The sequence below is a fragment of the Muscardinus avellanarius genome, assembly GCF_963383645.1.
Source record: "Muscardinus avellanarius genome assembly, chromosome: 2".
In the NCBI taxonomy this organism is placed as follows: Eukaryota; Metazoa; Chordata; class Mammalia; order Rodentia; family Gliridae; genus Muscardinus; species Muscardinus avellanarius.
This window is the reverse complement of record NC_137787.1, coordinates 19,051,233-19,069,818: the sequence shown is the minus strand read 5'-3', so window position 1 is coordinate 19,069,818 and position 18,586 is coordinate 19,051,233.

Below are 18,586 nucleotides of genomic sequence, written 5' to 3'. Positions count from 1 at the left end.
CTCTGGCCACTTCCTGCTTTCTCTGCTTCCTGGCTGCTATGAGCTGAAAAGTTTTGCTCTGCCATGCCCTGCTGCCATGCTGTCCTGACCAATGACTGAAACTTCTGAAACTGGGAACCAAATAAATCTTTCTTCTTCTCAATTATGTTTTTCAAGAATTTTGGTCATACCAGTGAAAACTTGACTAAGATATTCACAGAATAAATCAGAAGAGGTGAGAGAAATACACTCAAAAGTATTTTAGAGGTTAGTACTCGGTACTCGGCAGAGGTAGAAAATCATCCAGAACAGCTTACAGGACCCTGGCAGGTTAAGACTAAGCATCCAATCCCAGTGGTAGTCCAGTTAAAACCTCCAGAGACACAGGAAAGGTGCTCAAGGCATGGTACCTTCACATGGTCACAATAGGTTACTCTAAGACTACATTGGATGTCCTCTGCTCGTGTGACTCCCTGACACCTAAACACAAAGCTGTCAGAGGTGAGAGGGGGGTGCAACCACTCATAAAGTGGGTTCAAAAGCTGACAATAGGTTATGGAATAAATGAGAGACATTGGCATATTCTCTAGAATCTACAACAGTGAACAGAAATACAGATATACAGGCCCTGGCCCTATATAAATAAATTAGCAGGACTGCTAGTTTTGGGGGGGGGGTTCTTTTGGTTTTCTTGTTTGTTTTGTTTTGTTTTCTTTTTCTCTCCTAGTTTCACTAGATCATTTTATTTCATTTTCTTTTTTTCTTTTTCTTTTTACTTTTTTTCTTTTGGTTGTTTTATTTGTCTTTGATTTATAATTGTTAGTTTTTGTAACTTGTTTTATTACTTCATTCGTGTTTATTTGCTCCTTTCCCCCACTCATTTTACAAACTTCCTGACTCTAGCCTATCTGTTCTCCTCTCTCAAAACTTTTCTTTTTTCCCTTACTGTATCTCCTTGTTTTATATTCAAGCTATTTCATATCTTTATACTTACACTAACTACAAGAGTCCTACTATCTAACCTCTCATTCTTTAACAAGATACTACCTTATTATGCTTAAATTCTTACTCAACCTAATCATATCCTCTACTTACTCGACTCTTGTGCCCATCAACTCAGCTTCTCTTTACCCAACCCGCACCATTGAAAAAAGCACCACTTATTTGCAGACACATCTGAATTCCTATTACTAAGTTTAGAGCAGACAGAATACAAAAAGGAAGATGCCAAGGCATCAGAAAAACAAGCCCGAGAATCTTGAAAATATGAAAACAAAGAAAAGTAAGGAAATAAGGGAAATCATGAACACTGACCTACAAGAAATGCAAGAAGGAGAATTCTGAATCCTGATCTACAATATGATGAAAGGCCTCATAGCAAGTGTACAAAAAAATGAAAAAGGAAATGGAAACATTAAGAAAGAATCAGAAAGAGGTCTGGAATGAAATGAAAGAGTCAATAAATGAAATGCAGACAGCAATAGAAAGAAATTCTGAAAAATTAGATAAAATGGAAAATAGAATATCACCATTAGAAGACAGTTCATTCAAAACTGAAGTATAGTCAACAACATACAGAAGTCATTACAGCAAAAAAACCTAAACACCCAACAACTATGGGACAATATGAAATGTCTTAACTTATGGATAAAAGGCATTGAAGAAGGGATAGAGGTATAGATAGACCAAGGGTATTCATAATATGTTCAGAAAATAATTTCAGAGAATTTTCCAAATATGGAAAGAGACTTGGACATACATGTTCAGGAGACATACAGAAAATCATTAAAGACAAGATCAAAGAAGGACCTCCCCACACCATGTAATAATCAAAATGACCAAAATAGAGGCTGAGGAAAGAATCTTAGAAGCAGTGAGAAAAAAAGAAGGGACAAAACAATAAATATTACCCCAAAGTTTACAACTCAAGTCATGAATGTCAGGAGAAACTGGCATGATGTAATCCAGACTCTGGAAGAAAACAACTTCCAGCCAAAACTGCTATATCAAGCAAGGTTATTACTCAAAATTGATGGAGAAACAAAACTGTTTGAATATAAGCAGAATCTCAAAAAATTCATGAACACAAAGCCAACATTAGAGAAAATGCTTAAAGAAATAAACCATAAAGAAAAAAAAGGAAGCAAGTTTTAGAACCAGCAAAGTGATGCAGTTGATCAGCAGGGCAATCAAGTAAAGAAGGAATAATATTACACCAAACAGAAGATAGAACACAAAATGACAGGAAACAAAAATCATATTTCAATAATAACTCTGAATGTCAAAGGAATTAACTTGCCAATTAAAAAACATAGACTGGCAATGTGGATTAAAAAATATAATCCAAATATATGCTGCTTTCAAGAAAATCACCTTACAGCCAAAGATATTCATGGACTGAAAGTAAAAGGATGGAAAAAATATATCATGCTAATGGAGACCAAAACATGGCAAGGGTAGCAATGCTAATATCCAACAAAACAGACTTTAAACTAAAACACATAAGAAGACAAAATGCAGGGCACTTCCTTTTATTAAAAGGAACAATTAATCAAGAAAATATAATGATAATAAATGTTTATGCTCCAAATGTGGGTACACCCACATTTGTAAAACAAACCTGTCAGGACATCAAATCTCAAATAGACCCAAATAAAATAATATTGGGAGACTTCAACACATCTCTCATGCAACTATATTGATCTTCAAGACAAAATATGAGTAAAGACCCTTCAGAACTAAAGAAAACTATAAACCCAAAAGACCTAATTGACATATACAGAATATTTCAACCAGGAACAGCAGAATACACATTCTTTTCAACAGCTCATGGAACCCTCTCCAAAATAGGTCACATCCTGGGCCACAGAGCAAGCATGAGTAAATTCAATAGATGTAATATAATTCTCTACATCTTCTTAGATCACAATGGAATGAACGTAGAAATCAACAACAGGAAGACCAAAAGAAACTATTTAAATATCTGGAGATTGATGAACATAGATGCAAAAATTCTAAATAAAATACTAGCTATACACATCCAAAAGCATATCACTAGAATCTACACTGCAACAAAGTTGGTTTCATCCCAGAAAAGGAAGGCTGGTTCAACATATGCAAACCAATACACGTTATTCACCACATAAATAGAAATGAGAACAAAAATCATATGATCATATCAATAGATGCTGAAAAAGCATTGGACAAAATCCAACACCCATTCATGTTAAAAACACTGCAGAAAATTGGAACAGAAGGAATGTATTTCAACATCATTAAGGCAATATACAATAAAACCAAAGCCAACATCATATTTAATGGGGGGAACTGCAAGAATTTTCTCAAAAAGCAGGAAAAGACAAGGAGGCCCACTCTCACCACTCCTTTTCAATATAGTCCCAGAGACTCTTGCCATAGCAATAAGACAAGAGAAGGATATTAAAATAAATTAAATGGGAAGAGGTGAGTTAAAACTATCCTTATTTGCAGATGACATGATCCTTTATCTATAAGACCCAAAGAACTCAACCAAGAGACTACTGGAGCTGATTAACCAATTTAGGAAAGTTGCAGGATACAAAATAAGTCTAAAGAAATCAGTTGCTTTTCTGTATGTCAACAATGAATACACAATGAAAGAAATAAAGAAAACAATTCCATTTACTATAACATCAAAACCAATAAAATAAAAAGGAATAAACCTAACCAAGTATGTAAAAGACCCCTACAATAAAAACTATAAAACATTAAAGACAAAAATTGAAGAAGTCCTCGGAAGATGGAAAGATTTTCCTTGCTCATGGATAGGCAGAATAAATATCATCAAAATTGCCATTCTGCCAAAAGTGATGTACAAATTCAATGCAATTCCTATCAAAATGCCAATGACATTCTTCATGGACTTAGAAAATTCATTCAAGAATTTTATCTGAAGAAAGAAAAGACACAGAATAGCCAATGCTATTCTCAGCAATAAGAACCATGCAGGAGGCATCACAATCCTGCAAATTTAGTATAATTCAAATTATACTAAAGAACAATAGTAGTAAAAACAGCATGGCATTGGCACAACAAGCATACAAACCAATGGAATAGAATAGAAGATACAGAAACAATCCCACACCTATCATCAATTGATCTTTGACAAAGGGTCCAGTCTCATATGCTGGAGAAAAGACGGCCTTTTCACCAAATTGTGCTGAGTTAACTGGCTATCCATTTGTAGAAAGATGGAAGTAAATCTTTACCTCTCACTATGCACAGGAATCAACTTGAGATAGGTCAAAGACTTAGAAATTAGACCAGAGACTGTGAATTTATTAGAGGAGGGCATAGGCTCAACACTCTAACATATAGGGCACAGGCAATAACTTAAGACCACCAAAGCTCAGGGAATTAAAGCAAGAATTAACAAGTGGGATGGCATCAAACTAAAAAGTTTCTGCTCATCAAAGAAAACCATCAAGAACCTAAATATAAAGCCTATACAATGGGAGAAGATCTTTACCAGCCACCATTCTGATAGAGGACTAATATCCAGAATATACAAAGAGCTCAAAAGACTATATACTAGCAAATAAATAAGCCCATCAAGTAATGGCCACCTAAATTGAATAGACACTTCACAAAATAAAAGCTACAAATGACCAATAGGTAACATGAAAAAAATTGTTTAACATCATTAGCTATCAGGGAGATGCGAATCAAAACTACGCTGAGATTCCATCTAACCCCAATCAGAGGAGCAATCCTAAAGAAGTCAAATAACAACAAATGTTGGCAAGGATGTGGGAAAAAAGGAACTCTTTTACATTTTACTGGGAGTGCAAACTAGTTTAACCACTATGGAGATCCATGTGGAGATTCCTTAGAAAACTGGGAATGGATTCACCTTATGATCTGGCTATACCACTTCTGGACATCTTTCCAAAGGGGTTGAAATCAGAGAATACAGTAACATATGCATATCCATGTTCATAGGAGCACAATTTGTAATAGCCAAAATATGGAGCCAACCTAGGTCTCCATCAACAGATGAATGGGTTGCAAAATTATAGGAAATACACACAATGGAATTCTACTCAGCAATAAAGAAGAACAAAATAATTTCATTTACAATAAGATAGAATAACCTGGAGAACATTATGTTAATGAGAACAGCCAAGCACAGAAAGAGTAGGACATAAGTTTTCTCTAATATGCTCAAACTAGGGAGTACTGGGGATATGAGAGGGACTCCACATAATAGAGAAGAAACCTCAGCAAAGCTAGAATGGAAGGGTAGGAAAGAAATAAGGCTAAGGTTGATTAATGGAGGAGCTACATTCAAATATGTAAAAGTATGAATGTGGCATGGTCAGTCTGGACACTCATTGTTTGGAGGGGGAGAAAGGGGAATCAATGGAGGAGTGGGAGGACACCAAACACTGTCTGAGTGTATGCCATTTTCAATACAATCCACATAAAAATAAACAAAAGGTTTCTAAAAGTTACATAATCAGAACTCTGGAGGAATATTCTTTGAGTAGAAGGGAAATCTCAAAATATACTTAAACAAAGGCCAGAAAATAAGCCTGGACAAGCTTGGAGCTGTGGCACCAGCCTTGACTATCTCAAGATCCAGAATTTCAGGTATAGGGTGTGGGGAAGGTAGAAACCCTGCACCCATTTGAGCCTTCTTCACCCTCAAGTTCCCCAGTGGCTGCTCCATCCCCCACAAAGCTCCTGGAAAGTCTCACAGCTAACAATCCCTGGCCTGACCTTCTCACACTTCCCTTAGTTTCCCAGGTAGGTTTTCAGATGAAACCATGGCTTTAGTTGGGTGGAAAGTGACACAACCTATCACTCATATTCAGTAAGTTTTGGGAAAGCAGGGAGAGAGCAAGAGGATATTTTTTGGAAACCATCATGGAGTTTCCTTGGCAGATTGCATATGGAGACTAGCTAGAATCCATACACAATCAGTCCCAGGCCACTTATTGCTGCTGACTTGGAGGCAGGGAGTTTCCTTAGTTTCCTGCTGCATCCTACATGCTGTGTTTCTCCCCTCTCCTCTCACCAGTCAGCTCGGTCTATGGTCAATTCTGTTGCCATGGGCCATGGAATCTGGACCATGATGTGTCTCCTGGCTTCAGGATTATAGCTTGGCCATTAACTACTGTCATCCCAGGTACTCTCCTCAGCTATGGAGTCCATGTTGCCTCCCCCTCAGTACAATCTGGTTTTAGAGACAAGATTCCTCACTATGCCCTTGCTAGAATTTCTATTTCCCAGCTTCTTTTTTCTTGGCAAAAACAAGAAGTCAACCATTGTTCTCAGAAACAAAAAGTTCTCCTGCTTCTTTGGAGGTTATCCTAGGAGGTGTTCACATCTGACTAAAAGTCCAGATTATGAGACAGGCACTTCCAGACTATTCTATTAACTCCCCACCGACAATCTAGGAGCTGGGAAGGGTGGCTGGGATGCCTACCATGCTGTTTGTAGTTTCACTCTAGCTGCATGTATCCTGGCCCCTTTCATTTTGAATGGGCAGTGTACCCAGATTTCTGCATTGGAGATTTCTTGTCCTCATATCTTTATAACCAGGTGAGGCCTTTTTAAATTCCATTTGATGAAATGAAAGCAGCTCTCTGAATCCAAGAATTGGCTCCTGAGGTGGCCCAGACATATTTCAGTGGCTCATTCCTCTTTAAGTTTACTCTCCTCCCTAGAGTGAGAAGTTTGAGGTCAAGTAAAACCAGAAGGCCTGAAGACTGGTTAATTAATGGATTTAACAGAGACCACTGAGGTATTTTGAACAGAGGAACATTTTATAGAAGGAATAAGGTGCTTATAAAATCTCTTCAGCAGGAACTATTAGACTAGATTCTCCAAAAGAACTTCCAGAAAAATATGGAAGTGGCCTCTCAGAGGAGCTACCATATCTATAGCTACCTTTATTGGTGTATTCAGGAAGACATCCCAAACCAAATGATTCAGGAATCAGGAAGCTGGGAACCAAGGGGCCACCATCACCACTGCCACTGTGTGACTGCCCAGGAGGCTGGATGAGGCACCCTGGAACAACACTGCAGGAACACCCCATGTTTCCTGGATTGGGCTTGCCAGGAGGAAAGCAGCCAAGAGGAGCATGCAGATGGCCACCTCCTTTCTTGCACTTTGGAAGCCTTAGAGGACGTCATGCATGCTTCAGGATGAACTCTATCTTTAGGAGAGTCTGGGAAATACAGATTTTCATTTTTAGCCTCTTGAGCTAAAAATGCCCCTTCGTGGCATAGAGGGAGCGAATCCACAGTACCAAATTCCATCATTGATAGGCTTTTCTGAACCAATTGCATACATTTTTAAAGTTATGCTCCCATTACGGGGAAATGTATTCCAGAAAGAGATGTTGAAAGTGACATATATAATAATTTCATTTTACAGGTGAACAAACTGAGGTTCAGAGCAGTAAAGGGCCTCCTCTCTAAGCCAAGCCACGCTGCTCATTCTTGGTGGTCAGGGCAGGAATGCTGCATTCTGAGTTCTCCATCAATTCTAGTTTGGTGCTTTGCACATGGGAAACCATGAGCAGCAGGAAAACACCTGGGGTTGTGCTGAGAACACCAGGAGTCACAGCAATTTTGGGTCCACTCAGTATTAACTTTACTTATAGTTTTAATGACAGGGGCCAAGGGTGTTGTATGAATTAAAACAAGGAGCTTTGTTGTGTGCATACATCTGTATTATAAACATGGGATTTGTGGCATGGATGATCCAGTTTAGCAGTTTTAGAAGTTTCTTTTACTGCCCATCACTTTTCTTCTTGCAGAGACAATTCTGAAAGAGTTGGGGAGGATTAAGCCACATTCATGATGCCTTTCTTTTCCCAGATATTGTTCTAATGTACTTCAATGGAGTGACATGTAAAAATTAGTTTCATTTCTACCCAAATGCTGCTTACTTTGTAAAATCTTCTCTTTCATCCTTACTATAATTAATTGCTTCTTTCTCTTCATTTCCAAAGCTCTATATCTACTGCTGGGTTATAGAGCAAATCACAGTGTTATTTGTTTTATGGTTAAACATTGTATATTACTCTCATAAGGATCTGAGCTCTTCATGGGCAGAGACTGGATATAACTTATTTTAATTCTCAGAACATAGCAAAATGCTGCTGCATATGGAATGAAGTGGTGGTAGGAATGAAGAAAGCCCTAATTTGTTTTCACCTCCTCCTTGGGTAGCATAAGATGCAGGGCCAGGTAACTAGGTCCAGTTAATGAAATGAGGGAGAATGACAAATGTTACCTCTGGGCTGAAGCCTTGTAAAGGTCTTGGGTGATTCATCCAGCCTTTTCTTTTGTGCTTTGCTGACCCTGACAGTCTCACATTGAAATGGCAGAGCCACAAAAGGAAACAAGATGGCTTGAGAGTGGCTCCAACTAGAAGACTTTGCATAAGCAGGAAATACACTTTTGCTATGGTCAGCCATGAAAATTTTAGGGTTTGTTTCCCCAACTTAGGATAGCTACTGTTGACTAATATCAGTAGGCAAGAATTCACAATTGCAAAGGTCTAGGTATCTGTGGCTGCATCTCCTAGAACAAAGATAGCTTGTTTTTACCTCCCATATTACTTAATGTAACCTCCCTTAGACCTTGAGAATTCTGAAGGAGAGTGTGTAGCCAGTTGTTAAACTTTACAGTAGTCAAGGAAACAACTGGGCAGAAGTCATCACCCAATTCAGTTGTGTCATTGCAAGGGTGAAAACCATTAGGAAAGCAATGACCATCCTAGCAGATGGGAAGGTACCATATCTTACCCCAGAGTTCCTGTGCCATTGACATCTTAGAACATTTATAACACCAGTAGCTCACCTTCTTCACCTTGGCACACACTAATTTTACTTAATTGGGCTTTAGGGAGTGCCCCATTGACTCAATGACATTTCACTTCCTAAGCACAAATTTTACTTTGACTTTGTTTACGTATGATTGTGAGCTTAATGTGTTTATTAATAGATATGTACTTGCTATATATTGGTTATTTATATGCAACATTTGCAGATTATTTCCTGGAACTTTAAAAAATTTTAAAAACAATAAATATTTCAAATTGATTTCTTCTTTGCTAGAATAATATCTGAGAATATTTTATCATCATTAAAAAGTTTTATTCTGGTAACACCTCGGCAAGATATAGCTCCTCTCTGCATATCCAATTCCCTCTCTGGAAACTGGAGATAATGTTTAGTTTTCAAGTAATGAGATGAGGAAAGAATGTTTGTAAAGGTTCTAGCTCCCTACTTGGCAATTTGTAGGTTTTTCATAAGCAATAATTGGTAATAAGTATATAATATGCGCAAGTAGAACATCATTTAAAAATACTTTCTATATACAGTGTATGGAAAAAAGTCAGAGTTTCATAAATGATCTATATTACTGTATCATAGGTACAAGTGGCCATTGATTATGGACTGTAAGTTTATTTATTTCAAAGAGACTCATCATCAGGGACCTTTTGGCCTCCTCCAAGTGGCTTTTACAAATAAAGCTGATATGTTGTTGGAGTCATGCTATGTAAACCACTATGAATAATCCCAGTATGTGACATAAAAGAGGAACAAATTTCTGAAAACTAGCCTGTTATATATGATTAATTTAAGTAGACTCCCTCACTGGTTAGAAGGATATTCTCTCTATATTAAAATGTTAGAAATAAAATATGGCCTTTTTCTGAGGTATAATAAAAGAACCAGAGGTTTGTACCTTAAAGTAAGGATGTATCACATCTCATATGTTTCTGTTCCTCCACAATGCCAGAGCGTCAAGATGCTGGCTTAGTTCAGGTTGGAGAATAATTGTGCATGTCAATATTTATCCTATCCCGACACTCAAATTAGTTCCTCTAATAATCAGGCTGAAAACACACCCCCTTTGTAACCTGCTCTCCTGCATACAACATTCTTCTGATACTACAGTTATTCGTTTCAATTAATGCAAAAGCAGAGGGGGTTGAGCTGCCCATCCATTTTGCTAGGGATTTGGGAGTAGGATCAAAGTTGGTTTTATTTCAATAGGGTCCCTAGTGAGCTGTTAATTACTTGGGTTTCAAATCTGATGGCATTTGAAATAGAATATTGAATTACACCTGTGTTTGTGGGTCAGTTTATCTTCTGATATGAAGGTAGATTTGTGGCAGGAAGGAACAGGAGGAAATGAAGTTAGTTTTCTTCCTGTGTTTGATGGGGAAAGGTCTTTGTTGCTGAAATATTCCTGAGGGCTTCACATACTGGGTTAAACCAATAGGGAAAATTATGTTTCAGGAACTTCGAGCAAGAGCAGACCTCCAATTATCCCTCAAGCAGATTAAAATATGTAATCTTAGACTTGTTAATATGAAATACGACTTGCATACTTACATTTTTTTTCTCTTGGGTTTTGTGCACTTAAGGGAAGTCAAAGACCAGTTTGATGGAGGACAAAGTGGAATTATGTTTTTGAGTTCAATATTCTAATATTTATCTCGAGTGTTGAGATTTTTATATTTGTTGAAAATCAGCATTTTGTTTGTTTACCGATTTACATTTCTCAGAAGGTGATACCTTATTTTAGACTATTTCACTTGCTCACTAATCTCCAAACACACCTGCTTGCTTCCTGTTCCCCCAACTGCCCAGGCCCTTCCCTGCTCAGGCACTGGCTCTCCCTGCTCACCTTCCATTTCCAAACTCCATGTGTCTAACTCTTCACATTCCAACTCTGATTTAACTTCCCCCAGACTCTGTCTCACCACACAATTTCTTTTATCAAAGCATTGTTCACAATGTATATATCTTTTATTTACTTCTTGGTGGCACTGTATGTTCTGTTTTGGCCATGAGAGCAATTAAGAGCATGGTAGGTAATTTCCCATACTCTTGCAACTTCAGTACTCAGGACCATATCTGGTACATTGGGAGCATCTCATATTTGCTTTGTGAAATAATGAACAAATGTGTGGCCACACAAACCATGGAGCTCTGATCAAGGGATTTGGAGGACATGATATTCAGGCTCAGTTCCTATATGTTAATATATAATTTATGAAATTAGATAGTAACCAAAAAACTTCAGTGAAATAGAAATTGGTTATATGGGTTTCACTATTTTGACTGGAGAACATTTTGACAATACCATGTATTGGCAGCTGGGCTGTCGATACAATAAAATTGCTGTAGCTTCTTTCTCAGTTCCCTAAGTGTGGTTTTTTGTTTCTAGGTCCTTGTGGGTCATTTTTGTCTTCCGTCTTCCTCTTTTTATCCTGTTTATTTTGCCTCACAAAAACTGCTGACAATTTTCTCATGGGTTAGCTAAGAAATAAACACAAGCTATCCTTCTTTTATCAAATTCATAATGGCTATCACTAGTAGAATGGACGGCAACAAAATAAAACTGACAAAGACTTAACCCACACACAATAGAATTCATTATTGGCTAGGAAATTGATAGCAAAATTAAATCTTCCTGACAAAATTTAGATGTGGAGAATTTGATCTGGGAAAAATCTGAACTTTGTGGAAATAAAGAAAACTCAAAATGGCAAAAGCCATAAGTGTTAAAATTTGATAATGGCTGAAAAACTTGATTTAATCAATATTTTTAAAAATTTCTAAGGAAAAGGATTGATGCTGACCAAATAATATCAGTGAAATGGAAATAATGACAACATGAAAGCATTTATGTTATTTAATCAAGAGAAGGCAGGCTGGGGGAAACTCAGCCACTAACTCTTGAAGTGCAGGGAAGGCTCTTCAGTGTATTGAAGAAAGGAGGGCTGTTCTCCTTTTCCTTCCATCAAAGGAAAGTCTGAGAACACAGCAAGAGCTTAGAAGAACTTCCTGCTTAAAAGGGGCTGGGAGTTCCTGGAATGCATTACTACGAATTTGTAAGGGGGTGAGATGCGTGGTACTAGGGAGCCCCTTCAGAAGTTTCTGGAAGAAAGTAAAGTAGAAACTATCATCTGAGGTGGTCTCAGGTCTTTTCTTTCTCACTGAAGACTCAAAGATGAATTTGAAGTATTTATTCTCTCAAGAAATACTTTAGGCACATAGTTTATTTATACAAGATACGAATACATATATTTTTTAATATAAATGAAAATGCAGTCATGTGATCAACTAGGGTTCTTCATCTGTTATAAAAGGATTACATCACATAAGGTGGAATGGGAAGCTGAGAGGGCAGAGAGGTCTCCCGGGGCACCCAGGAAGACAGAAAGAGACTCTAGTCGGGACAGGAAAATGTTAGCCAAACTGGGAAGAAGAGGCTGGCTCCCAGCAACGGTAGATGAAGCTCTCCCTCTGATGACTGGGAAAGTCACTCTGCCTCATCCTTTGGCATGCAGACATCATGGTAAAAGCAGACTGCATCTATACTTGCTGAAGGAGACAATTATGATGATGTTTACTTAGTAATACACAGAATTTTGATCATTACTGAAATTTAATTCATTCCTTCTCAATTTGTAGGCAGCAAATGGGCTACTCTTGACATTCTAAATATTACAGTGTGTTTGACACAAAAGATTGTTTAAAGAAATGACCTGTCTCTTGTTATTTATTTATTTATTTATTTATTTATTTATTTATTTAGTGTTTTTATTGCTGCATTATAATCTTACATCATGATGTAACTCATGTTGATAACAACATCATGCACATAGCTCTTGGTAGCCCCCCCCATCTCTCCTAATACAAGTACCCAGATTGATATTGGCATATAATTACATGTATATACATAGTCTATAGTAGTATTTCCATTGATGAACCTCAGTTTTCCTCTTCCTCTACTCTTCTATCTCCTCCCTGGCTCCACTGAGATTTCTCCTCTATTATCTGGAGTTGCTCTTATATCCCAGTTACTCCCTATCCTGCACATATTAAAAAAATTTTACGGTTCTATTACTAATAAGATGCAAAGCTTGTGAAAAGAAACTGTTTTAACATTTAAGATATTGAAATAATTCAACCTCATATTTCATAGAAAAGTACCCTGAAATTACAATATTTCCTTTTAATATTTTATTTTTTTAAATTTTTTTATTGGTGCATTATAGTCATACAACATATTGGGGTAAAATATTTGTGTGTACAAACATGTACTCATCACTGATTTAACCCCTACCTAATTCCCACCCCATTCCCTCCCCGTGCCTCCCTCCCTTGCTTGGCTTAGTGATTGACTTCGATATGTTTAAGTACATTGTGTGTTTTAGAGATTTTCCTCTTTCCCCCCTCCTTTCTCCTCCTTTAGATTGTCTTGTTTGCTCCTCTATAGGATTTCCTCTTTCAAGAGTTCCTCCGATGACCCATTTCTCCCTAACTCTCACATATTAAGGAAAGCATCTGATTTCTTATTTTTTGTGACTGACTATTCTCACTTAGCATAATGTCCTCCAGTTCCATCCATTTCCCTGAAAATGATGTAATTGAGTTTTTTTTTTTTGATGGCTGAGTAAAATTCCATTGTGTACATATCCCACAGTTTTGTAATCCATTCATCTGTTGATGGACATCTTGGCTGGTTCCATAGTTTAGCTATGGTGAATTGTGCAGCTATGAACATAGATACACATGCATTAGTTTGGTAGTTTGGTTTCTTTTCTTTTGGGTAGATACCCAACAGTGGTATTGCTTGATCAAATGATAGATTTGTTCACATTCTTCTGAGGATTCTCCATACTGTTTTCCAAAGTGGTTGCACTAATTTGCAATCCGACCAACAATGTCTTAGAGTTCCCACTTCTCCACATCCTCGCCAGCATCTGTTGTTGTTTGTGTATTGAATGATTGCCATTCTAGTTGGAGTTAGGTGGAATCTCAGGGTAGTTTTGATTTGCATCTCTCTGATTGCCAGTGATGTTGAGCATTTTTTCATGCATTTATTGGCCATTTGAGTTTCTTCTTTTGTAAAGTGTTTATTTGGTTCATTTGCCCATTTTGTTATTGGATGCTTTGTTTTCTTAGTGTTGAGTTTCTTGAGTTCTCTGTATATTCTAGATATTAGTCTTCTATCGGAGGTGTAGGTGGCAAAAATCTTCTCCCATTCTGTTGGCTCTAGATTGAGGTTCTTAATAGTTTCCTTTGCTGAACAGAAACTCTTCAGTTTCATGCAATCCCATGTATTGATTCTCCTTTTAATTTGTTGTGACTTTGGGGTCTTGTTGAGGAAATGTTTGTCTGTACCTATGTGTTGTAGTGTTGGACCTATGCTCTCTTCAAGGATCTTCAAGGTCTCTGGTTTAATTTCTAAGTCTTTGATCCATTGTGAGTTAACTTTTGTACAGGGTGAAAAAGTGGGATTAATATCCAATTTTCTGCATATGGTTAACCAGTTTTGCCAACACCATTTGTTGAAGAGGCTATCTTTTCTCCAGTGTATGTTTTTGGCCTCTTTGTAAAAAATCAATTGGCTGAAAGTGTGTGGACTTGTTTCTGGGTCTTCTATTCTGCTCCATTGGTCTATATATCTGTTCTTTTGCCAGTACCATGCTGTTTTTATTACAATGGCTTTGTAGTATAGTTTAAAGTCAGGTATTGTAATACCTCCTGCGTGGTTTTTGTTGCTGAGAACTACCTTGGCTATTCTGGGCTTTTTGTTATTCCAGATAAATTTAAGGACTGATTTTTCTATGTCTTTGAGGAATGATCTTGGTAGTTTAATGGGCATTGCATTAAATCTGTAGATCACTTTTGGGAGGATGGCCATTTTAATGATATTTATTTTGCCAATCCATGGACATGGAAGGTCTTTCCATCTATTAAGATCTTCTTTGATTTCTTTTTTCAGTGTTTTATAATTTTCTCTGTAGAGATCTTTTTCCTCCTTGGTCAAGTTTATTCCTAGGTATTTTATTTTCTTGTGGGAGATCCTGAGTGGAAGTGTTTTCTGAATTTCTTTTTCAGTGGATTTATGGTTGGTGTACAGGAAAGCTTCTGATTTTTAAAGATTGATTTAGTATCCAGATACTTTGCTGAATTTGATGATCAGTTCTATAAGCCTTTTGGTTGAGTTTGTTGGGTTTTCTAAATATAGTATCATGTCATCTGCAAATAGTGAAAGCTTAAGTTCTCCTTTTCCTATTTGTACTCCTTTGATTTCTTTTTCTTGCCTTATTGCTCTGGCTAGAGTCTCTAGTACTATATTGAAGAGAAGTGGTGATAGTGGACATCCTTGTCTCGTTCCAGTTTTTAGGGGGAATTCTTGAAGTTTTTCCCCATTTAATATGATGTTGGCAGTGGGCTTATTGTAGATTGCCTTAATAATGTTGAGATATGTTCCTTCTATTCCAATTCTCTGCAGTGTTTTTATCATAAATGGATGTTGAATTTTATCAAATGCTTTTTCAGTGTCTATTGAGATGATCATGTGGTTTTTGTCTTTGATTCTGTTTATATGATGAATTACATGGATTGATTTTCATATATTGAACCAGCCTTGCATCCCTGGGATGAATCCTACCTGGTCATGGTGAATGATTTTCTTGATGTGGTTTTGAATGCGTGTTGCTAGTATTTTGTTTAATAGTTTTGCATCCAAGTTCATCAGAGATGTAGGCCTGTAGTTTTCCTTCCTTGAACTGTCTTTTAGTTTGGGTGTGAGTATGATGTTGGCTTCATAGAATGTATTTGGGAGAGTCCCAGTTTTTTCTATTTCTTGAAATAGTTTGAGTAGTATTGGGGTTATCTCTTCTATAAAGGTTTTATAGAATTCACTTGGGAAACCATCTGGTCCTGGGCTTTTCTTTGATGGTAAGCTCTTTATTTCTGTTTCAATCTCTTTGATTGTTATTGGTTGGTTTAAGTTTTCTATAGCTTCTTGACTCAATTTAGGAAGGTTGTATTTATCTAGGAAGTTGTCGATTTCCTCCAGATTTTCCATTTTGTTGACATATAGTTTTTCAAAGTTGTTTCTGATAATCCTCTGGATTTCTATGCTGTCAGTAGTAATGTCTTCTTTTTCATCCCTTATCTTCATAATTTGGGTTGATTCTCTCTTTTTTTAGTTAGGTTGGCTAGTGGTTTATCAATCTTGTTAATTTTTTTTCAAGAAACCAGCTTTTGGTTTTGTTGATTTTCTGTATTTTTTTTATTCTCTATTTCGTTAATTTCTGCTCTAATTTTAATAATTTCCCATCTTCTGCTGGCTTTCGGGTTCAATTGTTCCTGCTTTTCAAGGGCTTTGAGGTGTGTCGTTAGGCTATTTATTTGAAGATTTTCTGTTCTTCTTATGTGAGCACTCAGCGCTATAAATTTTTCTCTTAATACTGCCTTCAAAGTGTCCCAGAGGTTTTGATATGTTGTATCTTTATTTTCATTTGTTTCTAGAAATTTCTTTATTTCACCTCTTACATCTTCTATGACCCATTCTTCATTCAGAAGTGTGGTGTTCAGTCTCCACATGTTTATGTTGTTTCTCTGGGTCTTCTTATAGTTGATTTCTAGTTTCATTCCATTATGGTCTGAAATGACACAGGGAATTATGTAACATTTTTAAAATTTGCTAGTGCTTATTTTGTGTCCCAGGATATGATCTATTTTGGAAATGGTTCTGTAAGCAGCTGAGAAAAATGTAAACTCCGCTGTAGTTGGGTGAAATATTCTATATGTGTCCAACAGGTCCATTTGGTTAATGGTGTTCTTTAGTTCTGAGGCATCTTTACTGACCCTTTGTCTGGAAGATCAATCTAGTACTGTGAGAGGTGTGTTGAAGTCTCCCAGTATTATTGTGTTGGGATTTATGTGTGACTTCATGTCACAAAGAGTTTGATTTATGAAAGTAGCTGCCCCTATGTTTGGGGCAAAAATGTTGATTATTGTTATTTCCTCTTGCTGGACTATTCCTTTTACCAGTAAAATGTGACCTTCTTTGTCTCTTCTAATAAGTTTGGGTTTGAAGTCTAACTTGTCTGATATCATAGTTGCTACTCCTGCTTGTCTTTGAGAACCATTAGCAGGGATTACCTTGCTCCAGCCCTTTACCTTGAGTTTGTTCCTATCTTACTTGTAAAATGTGTTTCTTGTAAGCAGCAGATGGATGGATTCTGGCTTTTAATCCATTTTGCCACTTTATGTCTTTTTATTGGAGAGTTTACATTCAGTGTGATTATAGAGAGATAATTTTTAATTCCCAACATGTTAAGATTTTATTTCTGTTTGAGATACTGTTTATTCTTCTTTGCTTAGTTGTCTGATGAATGGGAATTCTTCTTTCTTTGGTTCTGGTGTGTATTACCCATTTCCTCTTTGCATTTAATCTCCTTGAGTATTTTCTCTAGCACTGGTTTTGAAGACAAAAATTCCTTCAGTTCCTGTTTGTCATGGAAGCTTTTTATTTCCCCATCAAATTTGATGGATAGTTTTGCTGGGTAGGAAATTTTTGGTTGGAAGTTGTTTTCTTTCAAAGTTTGGAATATGTTACTCCATGCCCTTCTTGCTTTCATAACTTGGTTTGGGAAGTCTGGAGTGATTCTAATTGGTTTGCCTCTGGATGTCACTTGGCCCTTTGTTTTTGTTGCCTTTAAGATTCTCTGCTTGGCTTCCACATTGGTCATTTTGACAATTATGTGGCGTGGGGATCCTCTGCTCTGATCCTGTCTAAAGGGAGTTCTATAAGTTTCCTGGACCTGTGTATCGACCTCTTGCTCTATGTTTGGAAAATTTTCTGCTATTACTTCCTTGAAGAGATTGTTAATCCCTTTGGTTTCACCTTCTTTTCCCTCCTCTATTCCAATTATTCTTAGGTTAGCTCTCTTAAAATGGGCCTATATTTCTTCAATGTCAGATTCCTGCTGTCAGATATTTTTTTCTAAATTAGAAACTATGTGTTCATTTTTGAAATGGTCATCTTCAAGAAGCGAGATTCTATTCTCCATGTTGTCTAATCTGTTGTTTATACTTTGAATTGAGGCCTTTATTTAAATGATTGCATCCTTTATCTCTTTTTGACTCTCTCTGAATTATTTTTGAAAGTCCTCTATTATTTCTAAAGTTATTTTCCTGATTTGATCTTCTAGAGATCTTTGGATTTTTGTGTTATCAGATTCTGATGTTGTGGGGTTGTGGGCATTCATTGCTCCATTGTTATTTCTCTTTTCCATGATTTTGGAAGTTTGTGGCTTCTCTGGGTTCTTCCCTGAGTCACCACGAGTTCACTTAAGATGCTCTGGATCTTGAGTCTGTGGTATCTCAGTTACCACTACTCCTTTACTGGGTTGTATCACAAAGTCTCAGACCCAGGGAGTCAATCGAGGCTTCCCAGACCATGCGGGGTGCCAAATTGGGCGTTCTCCAGCGGGGAATTGTGACTATGGTGTGATATCTCTGCCACTGCCACTCCCTCACTGGGTTGCACTGCTAAAATCTCCGACCCAGGGAGACTATCTGCGCAAGTCCCTGGGAGTACAGTACTGGGATTTCTCCCCTAGGGGCCGCAATTTGACTCACGGTTGTTGAGTGTGCTGATGGAGCTGTAGTGAACTCGGTGGATTCGCTGCTCCTGCCACTGGCAATATGGTACCACTGCCATGCCCTTGGTCGTGATGCGGCATAGTTCTTCTCTGGTTTTGAGCTCTGCTCTGAGTCCCT